Raw genomic sequence first — 19,596 nt, 5'->3', positions numbered from 1 at the left:
CACCAGATTGATATACTGTGTGCAGAAAGTAAACCCAAGTCAAGAAAAAAAAAAAATTCCATATTAAATGCCAAGTCTGCATATATATATATATATATATATATGTTTATATTGTGTGTGTGTGTGTGTGTGTGTTTATGGATGGATGTATGGATGTATGTATATATATATATATATAATATATATATATGTCGGTCAAAGACCTCAAGGGAAGGAAGAAGAAGAAGAATCAGAGCAACAATGTTTAATGAGATCGATTACAAACACACAGTGTGGAGCAAGGCTCGAGAATGCACCGCCTAACACGCAGCGGGCAATTCCTCAAGACACTCGCTATAAAATAAGCAAAAAGGCATTTCATATATAGCAAAATATCAGACAAGAATCTGCGCTAAAGACAAAGCAAACCTGAGCCGTAAAGGCCCACCTACCATCATTCCTTCCTGAAGAAGGCCAAACTTAGACAAAAAGATGTAAGCATAGGATAATGATTGAATACACATGCTGAATACACAACTATCAAAGGATGTGTAATGTCTATATTTCTTTCCAAGGTTGGTTACATCCTTGATTTAGGAGACATACTAGAAACTACAAAGATATATAATTAATTATTCCCTTTGTGAAGAAGGCGTTTGGCAACATGTTTTCCCTGTACGTGGGCGGTGAGCATATTATCTACTGTCTGGCACATACATTCAAGGACTTGTTTATTGGGCTAAGGATCCACCCTGCACCTCGAGCCTCGAAAGCACATTTTGTCCACTCGCCTCTGCCTGCAGCTGAGTTCAAATCAGTTTTCAGAAGCACGATATATAATTTCAGATGTTATGATCAATTGAGTCATGGGGTTTAAACCCTAATGGCTAACAGTTCCTTCCTTTGTCTTTACAAGACAACTCCTTGGAAAGACACCGTATACCCCAGTGGTCAGCATCCCAATTAGTCACATGCCAGGCACGACATAGCGTCACGTATGCTCAAAGAGAGATACCGGCCCTAACTGGCCGTCTAACATTCAACGCATAAATTGTTAGCCATAATTCGCGACGACGGCGCCTGGTTAGGAGATTGCTGCCGCCCGGCCAGATTCCGAATCCACCCTCGTCACGGCGTAGGTGCGACCCAGTTGCCAGCCAGATTTGGGGCCCTCCTTATGCAGGCGTGGTCCTCGCGAATCAGGGCAAACAATCGACGTCCAATGCCATCAAGCCTTGTACATGTGTTTGCTGGGTGGTGTAAGTGGTGGTGAGGGTGGTTCTTCCGGATACATGTTTGCCATCCGCTCCTTACTGCTGGCATAATAGCAATAACCTTTAAAAGAACCTACACTTTCTAAATCACAGGTATAATCATCCCAACTAAAATAATCATTATCAGAATCCCAAGCATCAATAGGTTCATCGATTACCCCACATACTCCTTCCTTTTCTGCCAACAACATATCCAAAGCCACTTGATTCTGCATCACCATCGTTCGCATATGCACTAATTCGTTTTCCAATTGTAGTTCTGCGATTCGGGTTTCGTTTCCAATTCGTTCCATTACTAATGCGAGACTATCTATTCGCCAATCATTCATAATACATAAGAGGCGTTAGCCAGTACACGCAAGGGGTTTACCACACAAGTATCACAGTCATCACAAACATCAATACAGGCATCAGCCAGTTCCCACAAGGGATTTTCAACACAAGTATCACAGTCATCACAAAAATCAATACAAAATTCTGAAGCGCCGGTCACATCTGCCTTGTTGAAGGACCCATTCAGGTCGACGGCCTCTGTGGTCAAGATCATGGTCTTCTGACGGCGGTTTCTTCATTGTCCATCCTGAAAAATACTTTCTTACACACACCATGATCAAATTCCTAGCCCCCCGTCCCACCAATTGGCATTTAGTTACCTTATCTCTCAGATGGTTGGCTTATTCATAGCCGCATTTCCTGTGTCGTGTCTGGAAATTTGAATGCCATATTTACTTTCACCAATTTCCGAAAATACCTTCCTTTTAATCATCTTCCCTACATCTAATAATACATGATTTACCAACCATCTCCCCCCCAGTGCAAGCCAACCCCTTGTATCACCTTCTTATCACGAAACAACAGTCCATAACTAACCACTTTCCTTTATTTCCTGTCTTTTCCATTAACTTTTATAACCTTTTCCTCCACTTTCTCATCAATTCCTGCAGTCACCTGTCATTGACAAATAATCCATCTGATTCGACTTTCCACTCCAATCATCTTTGCACTTTCCATGACCTTCTTCACACTTCTTTTTAAACCTTTTTTTCAGACACAACCCACATGAGTTATGAATACAATTTCCCCTTTCAGGCACGTGTCTAGCCACTCACAAAGTGTCCATAAGACAACGTCATCATATTTCACACCTCAGCTCTCGAGACCACCCAGGGGTCCCTTGAGAGATGCATCCTAATGTTAATCAGCTCTCGAGAGCTCAATTTTGAACAGGGGTAAAACCAGCAATACTCAATTCTGCCGAGCAAGAGGCCAGAGCAGTATCACTCCCTCTTCCCTCTGCCCACCATAACTGGCAGACAGACAATGGCGAGCCATAAGCCCCAAAATGACATTGCACGAACCCTTTCAATATCTGTCTAAACCTACTGCCATTTAACGACGCTTCCCAGATGACGGCTCCCATACACTATTCTGGCACAAAATTGTTGCATCCCACAGATGCCACGATTATTTGAACAAATTCATTTTCCTAATCCACCCTTTCAATTTTCATTTCAATTTAAAGTCAATCCAATGTCCTCTAATACCTCTCTTAGCATCCCATGCACCTGTTGCAGACACCTGTTTTAGCCTCTGGCCCCAGATAACTCTCTGCCGGTAGACCTTAATGGTTTGGTCGCCATATGCATATGTCTCCGTGTTCGCCCATGCCCTCATGTCCCCAGTGCTGGCAAAGCGGTATATTAAACTAAGTGTGATTGCCACCCCTACCAGGCGGTGGTGCAGCATCCTCGATCTGTGGTGGTGCGTTTGAGGTGTCTGTGTTTGTGGGTATGGCCAACTTACAATGTGTGGCATGTACCCAGGACGACTTGCCCTCACAAAACACCGCTGTTGGTGTGATCAGAAGAACTTGGTATGGCCCCGTCCACCTTGGTTCGAGCGCAGTCTTACGGGTGAAATGCTTCACCAGCACGTAATCTCCTGCCTCGAAGGTGTGGATAGGCTTGCTTGCTGGCTCCGGCAGGGCCTCCCGAACGCGTTCATGTATGCTGCGCGCCACATGGGAGAGACCTATGCAAAACTTTAAAAGCATGTCATCCATGATAGGTAATTCAAGTGCTGCCATATCCACTGGCGCCGATACCGGCAAACTCATGGGCCGACCCATTAATATCTCGTGCGGAGAGAGACCAGTGGTGCGCCCTGGAGTAGAGCGCACGCTCATTAACGCTAGCGGAAGGGCCTCCGGCCACTTGAGGCCTGTCTCGTCGCAAATCTTTGCCAACTTACCTTTCAGTGTGCCATTCGTTCGTTCTACAAGTCCCGCCGATTGCGGGTAGTAAACACAGTGGAACGACTGTATCACTCCCAAGGCCTTTAACACGGCTTTAATGACGTCACCTGTGAAGTGCCCGCCCTGATCGGATGACACTTTCTGCGGGACACCGAATCGACATATAAAGTGCCGCAAAAGGCACTTGGCCACCGTTATAGCGTCAGCCCTGACGCATGGGTAGGCCTCCACCCACTTGGTGAACATGTCCACCACTACCAATACATGCTTAAAGGACATACAAGGCGGTAAATTGAAAAAATCGAACTGGATATGACAGAACGGCCCGACGGGAGCCGGGTGACCCACGTTGTGGCGGCGTCTGGGGGGTGCCCCCCTATTATGCCGTTGACATATAGCGCACGAGCGACAGACCATGGTAACCGCAGCCGAAAGGCCTGGTGCTGCCCAGGTGGAAGTGACCTGCCTCATCACCCCCCTATGGCACACATGGCCATTTTGATGCGCCATGCGTGCCAACCATGGCAATAAAGCTCGCGGTGCCACGGGTTTGTCATTAATCGTCCACATTTGTCCTTCTGCGGGGCGCTGAGCTCCCAATTTAATCCAATCTTGATGTTCTACGTTTGAGGCCGCGGCTTGTAATTGTATTACATCGAACTCTGTAGGTGCGGATGTCGGAACGTCTGTCTGGGCGGTCGCTTTAGCGCCCTGTTTGCGCGTAACTACTGGCATATTATACCCAACCTGTTGGTTTGCCGCTTGTGCTGCTGCTTCGTCGGCTCGGGCGTTTCCACGGGCCACAGCGTCGTCTGTACGCTGGTGACCTCGGCATTTAACTACAGCTATTTTACGTGGAAGCATAATACTATGAAGCAGATTTCGCACTAAGTCCCCATTTTTAATGAGTGCTCCCGCTGAAGTGAGGAACCCTCTCATTTTCCATATGGCCCCTTTGTCGTGGACCACTCCGTGTGCGTATGCCGAGTCTGTATAAATTGTCACTGCCTTTTCCTCGCTTACTTCGCACGCTCTCGTGAGTGCGTACAGTTCAGCTTGTTGTGCTGACCAGGTGGGCGGGAGGCGGCCGCTTTCGACCGTCTCCGTATCCGAGCATACTGCGTACCCAGATAACAGGGATCCGTCCCAAGCCCGTTTGGCTGAACCATCGACGTAATAGGTGTGATCGGCTTCCTGTAGCGGTGTGTCCTGTAAGTCGGGCCTTACCGTGGATATTAATTGGACCACGTCCGTACAAACGTGCGGGATTCCCTCCTCCTTTGTTGGCAAAAGTGTCGCTGGGTTAAGAACGGTACACCGCATCACCGTCACGTTGGGTGCCATAATTAATGCCGTTTCGTATTGCATCAGTCGAGTGGCTGTGAAATGCTGTGTGTTTCGCTGTTGTAGTAGTGTATGGACGCAATGCGGTACCTGTAAAAGGGCAGCATGTCCCATTACTATGTCGGCCGTCCGCTCAACTGCGTATCGGGCAGCCGCCACGGCTTGTAAACACAGCGGAAAGCCTTGTTCTACCGCATCAAGCTTTTTGCTGAAATAGGCTACCGGACGTTCCTTATCTCCATGAGTTTGAGTTAACACGGATTGTGCGAATCCCCCTACTGCATGGGTGAAAAGTGTGAAGGCCTTTTTATAATCGGGAAGGCCCAAGGTTGGGGCCGTTACCAGGGCTCGTTTGAGTCCTTCGTAGCAGCGTATTCGATTGTCCGTCCAGTTCACCATCCGTGGCTGGTCGTTTTTCGTCGCCTCATATAGAGGTTTTGCTAGTAACGCATAGTCAATTATCCATGTACGACAATACCCTGCCATTCCCAAAAATCGCAACACCTCCCTTTGTGTACGAGGCAACGGGGTTTCCATGATGGCCGTGACCCGGCTCGCGTTGAGCTCGCGTCTCCCATGCGAAATCGCGTGTCCCAAGTATGTAACTATCTCCCGCACAAATTGCAATTTTTCCCGGCCTACTTTGTGGCCTTTCTCGGCTAGCGCATTTAACAGCGCTAGTGAATCCGTCTCGCAGGCTGCCTGGGATGGAGAGCAGATTAATAAGTCGTCGATGTACTGCAACAGCACCGAGCCGCCTTCCAATTGGACATCTGCGAGATCGCGGTGCAGCGCTCGTGAAAACAAGGTAGGGCTATCTGCGAAACCCTGCGGAAGCACTGTCCAGGTGAATTGTCTCCCCCGGAAGGTGAAAGCGAAGAGATACTGGGACTCTGGAGCTATTGGCACTGAAATGAAGGCGGAACACAAGTCTATGACTGTAAAATGTGTAGCATCTGGCGGAATGGAAGTCATCAGAACTTCTGCATTTGGTACAACCGGATGAATACCCTGAATTATTTTATTAATCTCTCGCAAATCCTGCACAAATCGCCACTTTCCTGTCATTGGTTTTGGCACTGGGAATACGGGGGTATTACATGGGCTATTAGTTTCGATTATTATTCCCTGCTGCACGAGCGATTCTATCACCGGAAAAATGCCTGCGTCAGCCTCGTGCCGAAGTGGGTACTGCCGAATGTGTGGTAAAGGTAACCCTTCTTTAATTGGAATCACCAATGGGGGTGCATCCCTAATGCGCCCTACTTCATTCTCGTGTTGCGCCCATAGTGACGGGGTGACGGTATCGAGCAATCCATCGGAGTCCCCTGGAGTCGTGGGGACCGCCCTGACCACATGTGCCGCTTTGGGTGGCAGTTCCACCATCTCAAATCGAACTCGTCTGTCCTGAGGTGCCAAATTAATTATGAACCCTTCATTGTTGTCCAACACATGGACCGTTCGGTGTTCAACATTGTATCGACGCCTTACTGGCGTTTTCCGCAGTCGGTCCATCATCCATCCAATGCTCTCGGATGGCCATCCTCTGGCGGTGCTAAGGGTAACATGCGCTACCATCCCCTCGGGGTACTTAGCCTTTGATCTCTGGCGTGGCGACAAGGTTACCGTAATCCCAATGCCCTCTCGGCCAATCCATATGTGTGATAATTGAAGATCAGAGGTTTCCCCTAAAGCTGCCGCAACCATGTCTAAATAATAATCATCGCTCCCAGTCGCGTCATAACATGCGGTGCAATGCGGCGGGTTGTATTTCAATTTTGTGGCTATGTGGTGTTCTTCTAGCCAATCACGAATTTCTTGCGTTTGCGCGCCAATCGTGTCGATCACATGAGTCCATGTTGCTAAAGCCCCTTCCTCCAACCGCCACCAATACACGGTGGGGCTGCCGCGCTGCAATGCCATCATTAACAAATCACGGTTCGATTCTCTGACGTCGACGTATACACCTACCTTGGTGCACGCAATGTCACAACCTAATCGACACAGCAAATCCCGTCCTAGTAAATTAGTTGGGGGCAGTAGTGGTCATGAGAAATGCATGCTTAGCTTCTAGCGGTCCGAACATTACTCGGGCCTCTTTTGATACGGGGAGAGTTTCTAATTTTCCTGAAACGCCCTGGATTTGGACGCTTTTGTGTGTCGGTTTCAAAGTAGGTAGTTGTCCCTTATTGATACAACTGCGAGTCGCACCGGTATCCACTAAGAATTTTAGTGGTTGTCCATTTACATCTAACGTCAAGGTCGGTTCCTCATCTGGGGTCATTGTTATCAATGGACATTCCTTTGGCGGCCCGCATTCGTCCCGTCAATAGGCGTTTCCGTATGACGGCCCTTGCTGTCCCTGGGGTCTTCGTGGTCCCCTTGGATAATTTGGACAATCCCGTCTCCAGTGGCCCATCTGTCCACATTCAAAGCATGCCCCTCTCCCTGGGGGTCCCTGTCCTGGACCCCCCTGTTGGTTTGGCCTTCGCCCCCCTTTGTAGGGAGGTGGGCGCCCTTGCCCTCCCCTCGGCATTTGTTGGACTGGGGCACAAGGCCCGTATGGCATGCCCGAATTGGGGGTAACCCATGGGGTGGGGCCCATATTGGAGGGTCCCCATTGCGGTGCCCATCCTGGCATGGGTGTTTGTGGTGGCCAATAGGCTGGCGGGGGACCTAGCACAGAACATGGTGGAGCAGCCCACTGGGGTTGTTGGGGTTGTCTCCACGTCTGATTCCCTGGCCCACTAGGCCCTTGTGGTTCCCGGGGTACTTGCATCATAGCTGCCTGCAGTGCCGGACCGAGTGTCTCGTCATCACTTGACTCACTCTCACTGTCACTTCCCATTATTTCTGCCCCCTTTTGTTTCTTCTTCTTGCTCCCCATTGTTTTTGTTGTTTGTTGCTGGGCCAATTTTTCCCTTACTAACATCTGCAACATTTCTTCTTTAATTTCCTTTTTTTCCTCCGAAGAGGAGCCCGGACATTGTTCGAGTTTTGTACATAATTCATTGGTCCCCATTCCTTTCCAACCGAAAAGGACGGCATGCACTTGTTTTTTTAATGCGGGCCGAAGCCCTTCTACTAGGTAATTGTTCACCAGGGGAGCGGGTAGGTCCTCGACTTGGATTAATCCTAACCCGCCCCATCGAGCTATCGCTTTTTCTATTCTCTCTCGGTAATCGCCGATAGTCTCTCCTGCTTTTTGTTTTATGTTGCCAATTTTTCCCCAATCTGGCCCTCCAGGTGGCGCGAGCGCATTGCCAATGTTGGTCAGGAGATGATTTTTCAAAATGACCCAATCGTTTCCGGTCATGGGTGGATTCTGAGCCATGGGGTCATCTATTGGCCATAATGAAAGGGTTTTAGCCTTTACCCATACCTTTGGTGGCAATATAGATGCTCCCAAATGACAAATATCTCTCCAATCTGGGGCATCCTCTGTAATCCAGTGACGGAGCAATATTACTATATCCAAAGGTTGGTCGATCAACATTTCCTGAACCCTCTTTTGCATGGCCGTTAAATCAGATTCTTTCCAAGGCACACGTTCCCTTACTACCACGCCGTTTGCGTCTATTCCCACGCATCGCATGGGGAACACTCCCTTTGTTTCTATCCCACGTTGCACTGGTGCCTGATACTCCACTAGTGAAGGGTATACTTTCTGACCTGGACCTATCGGGGGTGGAAACCCCGGGGTGTCTGTGCCGCTATCTCCATCGTCCTCGACTTGAGGGGCTGATGGTTGTGGGGTCTTATGAACTCTAGGGGGTCTCCCATTTGTTTCCCTTATAGCGCCCTGGTGTCGGGTACGTGCCTTAGATCCTGGGACTGGACCATGGGGGGAATAGGAAACAGGGATTTCATTTTCCTCATCCTGTTCCTTCTCATCGGAATTAATCCGGGCTACCATTAGCCTCTGACTTGTCTGCGCTGCGAGCGCCTTCATCTGTTTACCCTGCTTTTTTGGACCCTGTTTGCGCTCATCCTGGTATTTGCCCAACTCTCCTCGCAAACTCGCTTGTCTGGAGGCTGCCTGTCTCTTCAAGGCCTCCACCTTCCACCAACTATAGACCTTCCATGAATCAGGTGGGAGTCTCTTCTTCTTCTCTAGGGCATCTAAAGCCCCATATAGCACATCTAACCTGTCTATTGCAAATGACCCTTCCTCTGGCCAAGGCGTATTCAAACCCTCGGTCAATATAGTCCATGCCTTGCTCGGTTGCAAAGCAGCATACCCATAATCTCTTTTCATGTAAAACGCTGGAGTGTTCTTCAACGGCTCTCCCTCCTTTCCTTTCCTATTACCCATTCTTCCTACCTTCTTGGGTTAATCCCTCCTGGTAGTCCTAAGATCGGGTCGCCCCCCGATCCCTAGCCTTAAACGCAGTTCTCACGCCGGAGTAACTTAACACCTATTATCTATCACCCACATATGGGTCTACCTGCTTCCCACGCAGGAAGCTTACCTGAGGGATATCCCTCCTTATCTCGCGCGCCCTATATAATCGATTCGTTACCCACTGCTGCTCTGGTTTAAACTAAATATGGTTCGGAATACAAGCCAGGTAGTACAGCCGACAGAGGTCCACACGTCCAAAGCAAGGCAGGAGGCTTCAATTTCGATGTGCAAAAATGCTTACCCAAATTTGATGCCGGCAGGCCTCCTTCCCGACCTGGAACGTGAGGGTCCACCTCGTCTGCACACCTGGATGATCCCACTTCTGACACCAAAATTGTCGGTCAAAGACCTCAAGGGAAGGAAGAAGAAGAAGAATCAGAGCAACAATGTTTAATGAGATCGATTACAAACACACAGTGTGGAGCAAGGCTCGAGAATGCACCGCCTAACACGCAGCGGGCAATTCCTCAAGACACTCGCTACAAAATAAGCAAAAAGGCATTTCATATATAGCAAAATATCAGACAAGAATCTGCGCTAAAGACAAAGCAAACCTGAGCCGTAAAGGCCCACCTACCATCATTCCTTCCTGAAGAAGGCCAAACTTAGACAAAAAGATGTAAGCATAGGATAATGATTGAATACACATGCTGAATACACAACTATCAAAGGATGTGTAATGTCTATATTTCTTTCCAAGGTTGGTTACATCCTTGATTTAGGAGACATACTAGAAACTACAAAGATATATAATTAATTATTCCCTTTGTGAAGAAGGCGTTTGGCAACATGTTTTCCCTGTACGTGGGCGGTGAGCATATTATCTACTGTCTGGCACATACATTCAAGGACTTGTTTATTGGGCTAAGGATCCACCCTGCACCTCGAGCCTCGAAAGCACATTTTGTCCACTCGCCTCTGCCTGCAGCTGAGTTCAAATCAGTTTTCAGAAGCACGATATATAATTTCAGATGTTATGATCAATTGAGTCATGGGGTTTAAACCCTAATGGCTAACATATATATATATATATATATATATATATATATATATATATATATATATATATATATATATATACATATATATATATATATATATATATATATATATATATATATTTGCTACGGTTTTGAGGTTTGTACAGTGAGCTCAAGAAAGGTTAAAGGTTGCCCCCCATAGATAGTCACACTAGCAACATGTAGCCTCGTTTGTAGTATAGTTATTTCTTAGTATGTGTGAGAGTAGGCCCTTTCCAGTGTTCATTCTGCGTTGTGTAAAGACAGGAGAATAGGCCCCACTTCTGCAAACCATTATACCTCTACAGGCACGATCCATTTCTCTGCCCTTTGCTTACTCACTAGTCGAGTTAACACGAGGTAGGCCTAAAAGGTGGGGGCGGCGTTGAGGTCGGGGCGGCAGAGGCGATGACGGTAAGCATGAGCCACCAATCAGAGCTCAGAGGTGGTTGTGTCAGAGGGCGTGGTGAGAAGAGTCTGGTGAGTTCCAGAAGGTTCGCGGGGCAGGCCTATATAACCCGATGCGCAAAGCCCTCAACAGGTCTTGCCGAGGGAAGGACTTGCAGAGGAGAGGACTTGCAGAGGTCTTGCAGAGGGAAGGACTGGCCGGGGGAAGAGGACTTGCAGAGAAGAGGACTTGCATCACTCGCTCTGTACCACTTGATGAACTTGACTATCGCTAGAGATACACGGGCGCAGCCAGGGCATTTATAAAGAACTTGCGCGTTACAGCCAAGCGAGTGAACAAGGCTGCGTAACCGCCCTTCGCCATAAAAGCCATCCCGCCTTTGCCATAAAAGCCCTCCCTGCCGTTCGCCCTGATATATCGCCTTTGCTCGAGAGACGCGCTGCGTGGCCTTGTCTTCGCCGATCCCCATCTTCGCGGACGTGCCGGGGACCGTGGAGAGCTGCACGAGAACCATCCTTGGACGCGCTGGGGAACACCTGCCCATCTGCAATACCCCGTGTGAGTGTGTGAGACGGGCCCATTGTCTTTGGGAATTAAGAATAAGACTGTACAAGGATTTCTCTGTGTCTCTTCGTCCTGAACTGTAAATACGTGTGGTAATAATCATTAAACCTGTCTGTTCTTCCTTTCTTCTGAATTCGATCGTTCCCGTGATTTCTCCAATTGACTAAGCATGGCACGAATAAGATCGCTTAAATCGGGGTCCATTGATTATAACTGCGCGGATCACGTGTACGGAAACCGCTTGGCGTATTCCAACCTCACGTGGTTCGTGCGAGGCTTTTCTTCCTCGTTTCCGTGGCGGCGCGAGTACTTAGTTACGAGCGAGAATTTGGTCCCGGAACCCTATTTCGCGCTCGCCCGGAAAGGATGTAATAAGTCTCGGTTCGCGCCAGGCCAGTAAAGACAAGGAGATTAATCCCCCCTTGATAAGGGGAGAAGGCCGGCGACAGAACCGCAACAATATGTTTATATTATATGTGTGTGTATGTATGTATGTTTATATAAATAAATAAATAAATATATATATTATATGTTTATATAAATATATATATATATATATATTATATATATATTTTGTATACTGAATCGAGGCTCGTGAAAGAGCTGACATTTACTTCACAAACAAATCAACCAGACAAGCAAAATATATAAAAAGAGGGAGCGGAAGACAAGAGAAGGGGAAGCACACAAACACTTGAGAGCACACAACATTTAAGAGCAGGGAGATGTGTGGGAGGGAGAGGGCTTGTGGGGAGGAGGCGTGGGAAGGGGGGGGGGTGGGGTGGGAGAAGTATAAAACACAAGGACACCAAGGACTTCCAGGACAGAAGTTGGTATTTCAAAAAAGTGGAATTGGGGTGAAATTAGCGGGGATAGAAAAGATCAAGGTTTTGGATGGGGGAAGATAAGAGATGGTGTTGAACAGCTGTTTTAAAGACCTGGAGGGTGGAGTGGGATTGAAGAGAGTGAGGGAGTTTGTTCCAGAGGCGGGAGAAAAGAGGAATGAAGGAGTGAAGGTGAGCAGAGAGTCTTGATTTTGGCAGTTTAACCATAAGAGGGTTGCAGGCATATCTTGTGCGACCTGTAGGAATATTTGGGGGACAGAGCCCAGAGAGAGCTAGGGGGGGGCAAGGCCAGAGAGGAGTCGGTAGAAGACGGAAAGACCACCAACCTGCCTGCGGTGAGTGAGTGAGAGGCCCTTGGAGTTAGCTTCATCGCGGGAGATTCCAATGATTCTGAACGCTTTGGTTTCAACAGCGTGAAGACGAGCTAGGTGTGAGGCAGGAGCACCAGCCCAGAGGGTAGAGCAGTATTCCATTGAGCTGCGGATGAAAGCCTTGTATGTCGTGAGGAGCTCAGGTGTGCCAAGGAAGACTTCGCACGACGGAGGATGCCCAGTCGGCGACTGGCTTTGGAGGCCAGATTTGAAATGTGGTTTTCCCAGGAAATATATTGTTGCGGCTATCAACGTCGGCCCCTTTTCCCCTTGAGAAGGGGGGGGGGATTAATCCCCTTGTCTGTGACTGACCGACGTGAGTCCTGAAGCTGCTCAGCTCCCTCCAGGGAGGCAGGTGAGCAACCTCGTTCGAGACCGCGGACAAGATGTTAATTGCCGAGCGGATTAGCAGCCGCGGCTCGAACCATTAGCATTCACTAGACCTGATCCTATTCGTTGGCCAAATCGTGCCACAGGTATTCAATGGGGAAATCACAAAGATGATCGGATGTGAGGAAACCAGAAGGTAAGGAAGAACAAATATAATTTATTACTAATATTTACAAGTCAAAAGAAACCAAGGAGGAGGAAAAAATACGAAAATAATTTACAGAAGAAGAAGACACAGTGCAAATACTAGCTTATCTAAACAGGCTTAACTTATTACCAGACAACATAAAGGACGGACGACAATCAGACTTACACGGGGAATGATGATAGGAATGAATGGCAGGAGGTGGATGGCTGGACGGACGAGGAGGTGGGATCACAAGGCGGGAAGGATGCGGGTGGTTGGTATGATCGCGCGGCCCGAGGTGAGCAGCCGCCGACCCTCCTCAATCGTCTCCGCACGGCGACGTTGCTTCGTGGCCGCAACTGCCGTCACCGCTCAAAGCTGCCGTGGTCAAAAGCTGCGGTGGATTCCGCTGCGGTGGACTCCTTACTCAGTGGTTTGTGGGAGCTTCCATGGTCATCCGCTTCCTCAATCATCTCTTTCCTCAATCGTCTCTTTCCTCAATCGTCTCTGTGGTGGTGTCGCGCTGGGGGTTATATAGCCACGCCCTACCAAGCCATGACCACACCTTACCAAGCCGTGCCCACCGAGTCCTGGTTGGGCGCAAGGGCTTCCTGGCTCCACCTCCTGATGACGAGGTGTGGGCCACGCCCGTAATGTAGCTCCTCCCCCTTCTTCTCCGAGGCTTGACCACGTGCGTAATGGAGGCAAAGGCGCTGACAATGCGAATGGCAATGACGCAGTTGGAAATGGAGGTTTTGGGGCAATTGTAAGGGGATCTATCTTATTTCAATTCGATGCAATGCAGAGTCAACTAATGGGAAACAGAGCCTTATACTAACATAGAATAAAGAAATAACTATTTAGAAGGGTATATGGTGGCCTACGTGCTTGCGATGGATTAACTAAGAGGACGACCTTTGACCTTTACACTACGGAGGTATTTACAAGGAATCATTACACTACTTACAGAGGGTGATATTTCCACAAAAAATACACAGGATTCTCAAATCCGCAACAATATATTATACGTGTGTGTGTGTTTGTATACACTACCGGTCAAAAGTTTTAGAGCACCTCAATTTTTCCAGTTTTTATGGATATGTAAGCAATTCAAGTCCAGTGAATAACCTGAAATGGTACAAAGGTAAGCAGTAAACTGCTCGAGGTTTTAAAAAAAGGTTTAGGTTAGCAAAAACGGGAAAAGAATGCAAATTGCACAGTTGTATTGTAAAAAAAAAGCCTTCTTCAGGGAACAAGTAATGGGTTAACAACTTACAGCTGTTCTGCAGCAATGTAAGTAAATTAAGCCTTTAAAGTTGATGCAAACAATTCCTACAGGTGTCCTAACCTCTGCTGATTATTTGATTACAAACCCCCTGTCTGTATAAAAGCAGTATTGGAACAGACTGTTATTACACCCGCTGAAGCATTATTTGGACGATATTGCACTGCAGGAAGTAGTATATTGGAAACTGGAGGAAACTCTGACAGGAAGAGGTCTGGCAGACCCAAAGCCACAACAGAATCAGAAGACAAGTTTCTGAGAGTCAACAGCTTGCGTGATAGGCGGCTCACAGGACAACAGTTAGCACAGCTTAACACTGGTCGAAGTAAGCAAGTCTCAGTTTCAACTGTGAAGAGAAGACTTCGAGCTGCAGGTTTGACAAGGTCGAGTGGCAGTAAGAAAGCCATTGCTAAGATGGCAAAATAAGAAAAAGAGGCTTGCCTGGGCCATGAAGCACCGCAGTGGACTACTGAAGACTGGAAGAAGGTCTTATGGACCGAAGAATCAAAATTTGAAATCTTTGGTTCATCACGCAGGGTTTTTGTACGCCGTCGAGTCGGCGAAAGGATGGTTCCTCAGTGTGTGACACCAACTGTCAAACCTGGAGGAGGAATCGTGATGGTCTGGGGCTCTTTTGCTGGATCCAGAGTCGGCGACTTGCACAGAGTGACTGGCACCCTGAACCAAAAGGGCTACCACAGCATTTTGCAGCGCCATGCAATATCCTCTGGTATACGCCTAGTTTGTCAGGGATTCATCCGACAGCAAGATAATGACCCTAAACACACCTCCAGGCTATGTCAAAACTACCTTCGAGGAAAAGAACAAGACGGTAGGCTTCAAATCTTGGAATGGCCAGCAAAGTCTCCAGACTTAAACCCAATCAAGCTGGTTTGGGATGAACTGAACAGAAGGGTGAAAGCAAAGCAACCTACAAGTGCAACACATTTGTGGGAACTTTTTCAACAGTGTTGGGAAGAACTTACCGAACAATATTTGATTTCCATTGAAGAAAGAATGCCACGAGTGTGTTCAGCGGTTATATCTGCAAAAGGTGGCTACTTTGCTGAGTCCAAAATTTAAATTAAATTTGGTTAAACAAAATGATTCTATGATTTCTTTTTTTATCTCCAATTGTTTATTTGTTCTACTAGCAACGGTACCCGCCCTACGGGCGGGGCTTCAATTGTGAAGCCCAAATGAAAAGGCAAAATATCAGAAATGGAAGGCTTTTTAAAACTTTAAACGATTCATATAAACATCCGTTGAATCATATCACACTGTTACGTGGTCCTCCCGGTAACTACCTGGTCTCGGTGACCCCCGGACCGTGGGAGGCACCCCGCCAGAAAGATATATGATTTATACGCTTTCGTAACGCAATCAAGATGAATTCCAGTCCATAAGAAACCCCACACCAAGGATTCCGAGTAATCAATAATATATTCCCCCAAGGAATCAACAATCAACAACCATCAACAATCCACAATCAACAATCAATCCCCGAGATGATTAAGATGGCCATCTTATATATGTGTGTCCCCTTTCCCCACTCCCGACCCCTTGGGTACTCACGACCCCTTTGGTCTCTGTCCCTCACAATGTCTCTGGGCCCCTCCTGAACAAGGTTATGGTCGGCTTCGCCGCACACGGGCGGTTGAACGAACCCCGGGCGGACGTGCTTCCACCGGGCACGTACCGTACCGGGAACCACGGCTGCAGCGCACACCTCCTGGCCAAGCAAAGCGGGCAAAGCAAGCGCCGCTTGCAACGTGCGCGAGGCCCCAAAGTGCGAACCGTACGCGTCCTTGTAGACGGTGCAGCGAACTGTGCCGGACGCTGGGTCTGTGCACGGCCCCACGGCAACTTGACATGTCAAAAGGGTAGTTACACGTCCCGGTAACTCCTCTCGCCAGACGGGCTTGGGAACGCAGCTTTTCCACGCTGCTCAATATCGATCCCAACTCTCGTCAGAGCTGGGCGAGGAAGAAGAAGAATCGTCGCTTCTCCCGGACCTCGTGTCTTTTCTTCTTCCGTTTCCGGTCTCCTTTTTCCCAGAAGGGCTCCTGACCCTTTAATCACAACAACCCTTAATCGACTACCCATTGATAAGCAAAGACCTGAATAGTAATTCACATACATTCACATAAATATGTAACACTCCCCCCCTTCAAGAAAGAAAGTTTGAACCCAGCGAAAACTTTCTTTGCCGGCCAACTTGGATAAACAAACCAGATAACTCACCCCCCCCCCCCAACTCATCAGTTCCCCCCGGGCACAGTCATCACTTAAAAATAAAGCAACAAAATTTCACACAATCCCCTAGATTAATTCCCTCTGGACCAAGCGTCAACCACTTCTAGTTTCTCTTGAATGACGGTTAAGAGGTGGTGACCAAAGCCCCCCAAATTTAAACCTCTCTATAGCACTTTCGGGAGGCCCAGCGGAGTATTCCCTACATGGACGCCTTAAGGAATGTGGAGTTCACGGTTAGTCCGGGGAGGAAAGTTCATTACATGGACGCCTTTAAGAACGGGGAGTTCACGGTTAGTCCGTGCAGGAAAGTTCACTACCTGGACGCCTTTAAGAACGTGGCGTTCATGGTTAGTCCGTGTAGGAGCCCCGGCTCGGCGGCTCCCCCGTATATATAGTGCTTCAACTTCTCCAGACTCCTAACAGTTACGGTGGGACCACTTGTCCCAGCCGTTACCTGACTGGCGGTCTCCTTCTCGGCCAGTGCTCTGACATTCATTTTTTCGGGAGGTGCCGTAACTCTGGGAGCCTCCATAGTAATATCGGCTGCTGCCAACCCCAAAACTACTGCCAAGTTGTCCTCTTCTGTAGACCTCTCGACGCCTACGAAATGCCTTCCCTACTGTTATGGTCCGACCCTCCAAATCCTTACCATTCCAATTCTTCTCTGCCTCCCTGGCGTCTCTTGTGCTTGCAAACGTGACAAAGCCGAACCCTCTTGACCGTTGCGTTTCCCTGTCTTTTACCACCCGCACTTCCACCAGCGGCCCATATCTGTTGAAGACAGAGGTCAGAACTTCTTCCTCTGTGTTGAAGTTCAGTCCCCCTACAACTAACTTGGAACTTTTGTCGCCATCCCGAGCTGGTGGGGTGTTATTTTCCCTGCTATGCTCTTTACCAACCCTCGGGTTACCATAAATTTGCCCCCCGGCCAAATCATTCCCAATAATCACAGATACTCCCTCTACAGGAAGCGTGGCTTGTAAACCGACGGTGACCGGTCCTGACACCAAATCGGATTCCAAATGGATGACATGAAGTGGGGCACTAACACAGCCACCGATCCCTTGTAACCGAACACTATCACCCGTTGCGGTACTCTTTGACGATGGCAAAATGCCTTCAAGCATTAAGGATTGATGGGCTCCTGTGTCCCTCAAAACCCTAACCGGTCTTGGGTTAGTCAAGTCTCCCTTGAGTGAGACCAACCCCTCATAAATAAATGGTCGGTAACTCTTCTGTGGGCGATTTCTTACGCTTGCCATCGCATTCGGAGTGGTAATAGTCGGACTCCGCTCTGGGTCTTCCCTTTTCATGCGGTAACAACTGGACATCAAGTGTCCAGGTTTCTTGCAAAAAGCGCAAGTAGGCCCGGAGGAAAAACTCGTGGTCTGCCTCGGGCCCCCCGAAATATAAGTTTGTCTTGGGCCCACAGCCCTCTGATTTCGAACAGGTGGGGTATCCGCGTTGTCCCCATAATCCTCTCGAGGCCGCCGCCATGTATTGTCGTTCTCCGCACCTGCTGTTCCCCACCTCCCCTGCGGAGATCTAGGCGAGGAGTTAGGTTCGTGGACCCCTATCCGGTGTGTTAAGGCATAATCATCTGCCATGGTGGCTGCGTCCCACAACTTCGGTACTTTCTTTTCCTGCAGGTACACTTTGATCTCCTCGTGGACACACTGTTGAAATTCCTCCACCAGGATCAAGTCCCGCAATGTTTCGAAGTCTTTCCCGACACCTTTTGACTCGCACCACCGATCAAACATGTTTTCTTTCACTCTGGCAAACTCCACATGGGTCTCACTCTCCCTCTTCCTGGCATTCCTGAATTTTTGCCGGTAAGCTTCCGGAACCAACTCATAGGCTTTGAGGATGTGCTTCTTCAATACCTCATAATCTGCACATTGGTCCATTGGTAGCGCCGAATAAATCTCTTGAGCTTTTCCCACAAGCACACTTTGCACTAGTATGGTCCAGGCCTCCTCCGGCCAGTTTAACTGTCGAGCCACTTTCTCAAAGTGTGGAAAAAATTTAGCGACTTCCTTTTCACTGAAGGGTGGAACCAGCCTCACATGTCTGCCCACATCCCAGGTGTTCTGGCGAGGTGTCGACCCCGTCAGCAAGGGTGGTACCTCTCCCCGTTCTCTCATTAACTCCAGCTCCTTGAATTTAATTTCTTGCTGAAGCTCCATGTCACGTTCCTTTAATTCCCTTTCCGCTTTTCTCTCCTCTGCTTCGAGGTCCCTTGCAGCTCTCCTCTCCTCTGCTTTTCTCCCTTCTAACCTTTCCTGGAGGTCTCGTTCCACTCTCCTTTCCTCTGCTTGTTTCTCTTCTCTCCTCTCTTCTGCTTTCCTTTCTTCTTCTGCTCTTTCCTTTTCTGCTTTCCTTTCTTCTTCTGCTAACCTTTCCTGGAGTTCTCGTTCCACTCTCCTTTCCTCTGCTTGTTTCTCTTCTCTCCTCTCTTCTGCTTTCCTTTCTTCTTCTGCTCTTTCCTTTTCTGCTTTCCTTTCTTCTTCTTTGATCCGTTCCTGGCTCCGTAATTGCAACTCCAGTTTCCGGAGCTCAACGTCTTCTGGTTCTTCGGGTAGCCACTGCCAGGCTAACTCGTCCCATGTTCCTAATCCCACCATAGATTGTATCACCGTGGTCTGCAACTCTGCCTTCCTCACATTAGTTCGGACCTCCAAGTTAAAATGTTTGGCCAATTTCAAGAGGTCCGACTTTAGTAACGCTCGGAACTGTGCCTCACTCGGTGTTACCGCAAAGTTCTGTGCCACAAACGCCATGGTGACTATCGTTAACACCTGTTAACCTTCACCCAAGACTTTACCCCAATTTCCCCAAAAATTTACCAATTAATACTTAATTAATAAATTTTAATTAATAAAAATATTATTTTATTATTTTATACAATTTTAGATCCCGGACGTAGACCCAATTGCGAATCCGCAAATCGTAATTTGGACGAGCCCCCAATTCTGTTACGTGGTCCTCCCGGTAACTACCTGGTCTCGGTGACCCCCGGACCGTGGGAGGCACCCCGCCAGAAAGATATATGATTTATACGCTTTCGTAAC

Source organism: Myxine glutinosa, chromosome 2 (assembly GCF_964187855.1).
Source record: "Myxine glutinosa chromosome 2, kmMyxGlut1.1, whole genome shotgun sequence".
Classification (NCBI taxonomy): domain Eukaryota; kingdom Metazoa; phylum Chordata; class Myxini; order Myxiniformes; family Myxinidae; genus Myxine; species Myxine glutinosa.
This window is presented reverse-complemented; position numbering follows the sequence as displayed.